The sequence below is a fragment of the Heterocephalus glaber genome, unplaced genomic scaffold (assembly GCF_053883595.1).
Source record: "Heterocephalus glaber isolate CG9 unplaced genomic scaffold, H.glaber_assembly_v1.0 deba00001429, whole genome shotgun sequence".
Lineage (NCBI taxonomy): Eukaryota > Metazoa > Chordata > Mammalia > Rodentia > Bathyergidae > Heterocephalus > Heterocephalus glaber.
The window spans coordinates 1-3,705 of NW_028258294.1; the positions used below are offsets into that span (position 1 = coordinate 1).

The 3,705-nt window shown below is 46.1% G+C and overlaps 1 pseudogene; it reads right to left on the minus strand.

Moving 5' to 3' along the window:
* Positions 1-1,821: 1,821 nt before the first annotated feature.
* Positions 1,822-3,425, minus strand: LOC147827830 (lysine-specific demethylase 4D-like; annotated as a pseudogene).
* Positions 3,426-3,705: the final 280 nt, after the last annotated feature.

Here is a 3,705-nt window from a genome sequence, read left to right on the forward strand (position 1 = left end):
ATCTACTGTGGGTTCAGCAGCTCTGTAGGGCTGATCTCTCCCAAGTGAATTCAATGTGGTTCTATCTTGTGGTTCCACCATTTCCATATTAACTTAATCTTCCTATCAGCGAGGCATCTCACTCCCGTCCTTCTCTGCCTGCAATCCTGAGCTCAGTCTCACAGCTTCTTTTTCTACAGAATAAGCTTCCATGTCCACTAGGAAAGACAGGGGTGCTCAGCTAGCATAAAGATGAAGAGGATATTGGTACTCCTTATTCAGAAATTTAAAGAGACACTCACATATATACATATATGTATATGTTATTTCACTCCTGCTTTCAGTTTTGCCTGGTGCTTCACATTTCAGAGCCTCATTGAAATTCTGTCAGTGGGAGAAAGGTAGGGTGGTTTGTAGTGGGGGTACCTTGCTTTTCAGAAATGTCTTTCTGTATACAAACTATCATTTCTCAAAATATATTCTTAATTTCCCCATTTTGTTTATTTTCAACATTAAATGTTTTGTCTAAATAACTCAGTCTCATTAGTTTTATATAGATGGTCCAGGCAATTCTCCTGTCTCCCCATTTTCCATACAATTTAGCAAATATTTAAATATGCACATCACATGATGTCTGCTACTGTTCTAAACTTCCCATGGCTTTGCCTTTTGAGGTGATGGCAACAAGTAGTTAACATGAGATACCAGGCCCACATGCTCTCCCTTCCTCCCTACTTCCTCTCTATGCCCCAGACACAAATAAGCTCTCTTGCTGTTTGGAAAATCAGAATCACCAAGCTCCATGTTAGGAGTTCTGTTAGATCCTTTCAAGTGCAAAACACCGTTTGGAACCTTTCATTTGTGTCAAGTGGTCCTCAAAAAGGTATCCTGCTCTGTGAAACCTTCCCTGACCAGGCACACAGGCCAGCACCTTCCCATTTTGCACCATTGTCCAATCTTACTTTAGTTCCTTCACAGCACACTTTACTAATTGAAACTGTCTTGTTCATTAATTTGTAGGCATGTGGATTGTGCTGAATAAATGAATGTAAAATGTATCTATGGTTTTCAAAAGTCTCAGGTGATGACACTTCTTTTCTATACTTGCTTTTTTCTCCCAACAACTTAGTTCCTACTGCCCATCCTTAGATCCTCCATGTCACCCTCAAAGCAAAACTGTAAAAATCAAATACCCCAAGCCAGTGATATAGCCAGAACCCAATTTGCATCCCCAAACTTATTACTCACTCTTGCAAACAATGTAACCAGCCCATAAAAATAAATTTAAGTGTTTTTGAAACAATTAAGAAAATTCATGAAAGAATAACCTCTGTCCCTGCCTCACTATTTGAAACTGTAATATTAGAAATAGTCAAATTTTAACATTTAAATTTATTTATCTATGAACAAATACTTGATAACAACACATTTTAAATACATCAGTAACTTACAAAGGTCAAACCTTTCTGTGACTCTGTTAAACTAATCGGTCAAAAGTACCTCAGTTTTGCAAGAAATAGGGAAGAGTGAGGGAGAAAATGGAAGGAAAGTAAAGGAGAACCAAAGCCCTGAAAGTACAGCACCCTCCACAGTTGGTCCAGAGGATGGGAGACCCCCAAAGTTCAGGTTCCCGGCAATCTTAGTGGAACCTAGTTCTGAGACATAGTGTCCAGTGGATGAAACTTCAGCTAAGATGCAGAAGTTACCAAAGTTGAAAAGTATCCCAAGGTCTAGGAGGAAGGACAAATATGGCGAATTTAATAATTACCACTGGGACTGAGCAACATCTGGAGGCATCACAGTTCACTTATGCATGATCAGTGTCCTACAAAGTGGCTCAAAGTTCAGTGAGTTACCTATGACAGATCTCAGCAAGCCTCCAGACAGCAGAGTAGTGGCCTATGAAGGCAGCCCCTGAGTTTAGGGATCAGAGGTTAAGCTACATTCAGAAGCTGTAGCAAGATATTGAAGTCCAGGGCTTTTAGGTACAGGGTTGACCCATCAAAGCTCCATGCACAGGTTGGAACTGAAGCTCTGAATCCAGAGCTGTGTGCTCCGTGACCACCAACCTGCACTTCTTGACTGGACCCTGGTGGATCGGCTCTTGAACCCTTAGTTGACGGGAAGGATGGCCAGCTGACAGGTGGGTATCTGGGACAGATGGACGCTGGGAGGCCAGTGGGCCTCGGCTGAGCTCTTGGGAGCTGTAGGCTGTGGCCCTGGACCTGGCAGCAGCATCTCCGGCAGGTGGTCGCCCAGATGCACAAGGACAATGACCATGATGCACATTCCTGCTGCAGCAGGTCTCACTGCAGGAAGCCACAGGCAGAGGGGGTTGCAGAGCCTGTCTAAGCCTGAAGTGCCTCAGGCCCAGTGAAGCTCTCCTGGCTGCACTGACATCTCTTCCAGAGATCAGGTCCTGCTTCTGGGGAGGTATGAGTTTCCTGTGGTCCATTACCACCCGGTCTTGACCCTGTTTCCACAGCTCATATCGCTCAGGTTGAAGGATGCGCACAAAAGCATCCATGGAAAAGCTGACCCTCACCTCCCCACAGCTGCACTGAGATGCCACTTTACCATAATCGATCCACCGAGGGGTGGCAAAATTGATGGCTCTGCACAGTTGAAGCCATGGTTGAAGCCAGCGTGATAGCCATAGGGAAACATCACCATGAACTCCCCAGCCTCCTGAGTCACACAGCTGAAGGGGATCCCATTGTCCCTGAGCACTGTGGGTGAGATGAGAGCCACCTTGTGCCTCAGGAAAGCCCCACAGCCCCTGGAGCTGCCTGGGAAAAGCTCCCTGGCTAGGAGCTCCAAGCGCTGGCCATGCTCTGGGGGCACCACATACCAAGTTTTGGGCTCCCCAAAGTGCAGGTAGTTGATGCTGTAGAGGTCCATGTCCTCCGTGTGCCACACGAACGTGGTCTTCCACATGCCAAAGTACAGGTAGGGTGTGTTGACTCCCTCGATGACAACTCCAGATTCCTGCTCCAACAGATCCAGAATGGTTTCCCAGCCCCAAGGTTCACTGCTTTGTGTTTTCATCAAACAAGGAGCCGCTGATGTCAGCACCATAAATGGGGCAACCATAGAGGCGATCCTTCCAGTATTTTCTCTCCAAATCTTTAAAACTCTGGTGTGGAGAGTCTGGTACTTTTCACTGTTGGCCAGGTGGCGGTACTCGCCCACCGTCATGGCTTTCTTCCGTTTATGGTATTGAGTAAACACACCTGTCCCCCCAGGGACCACCTGCTGCAGAGGAGTGGCTATCATGAGGTCACTGATGTTGTCATAGGACTCTCTGGCTCTCCATCCCTTGGGAGGAATGACTGTGGCTAAGCCAGCTCTGTGTGCACCCTGGGATTCCATGGAAGCAATGTATTGTTGAAATCTGCAAACTCCTCCGTGGTTGGCCTGAAGGTCATGACTGTGTGACCCTGCATTCAGGGAACCAGAATGCTCAGGCTTCATCCCTGCAGTGTAAGCACCACCCAGATCAACGTTTTTGGGGTGATTTCTGCAATAAATGCTTTTTTCCCCCTTTGTTTTCTTCTTTTCGCTGCCAGAACTTGGCTTGCCCTGTAGCTCCGTGAAGTTCTCACTAAAGGTTTCACTCTCTTGCATGCTTTTTCTGATGCTGAAGCTTATGTGAGCCAGCAGCTCCTGGTTTTTCCATAGCAGAAGTCTTGTCAAGAAGAACTAACCTCTAAACCTAAAGAAAAT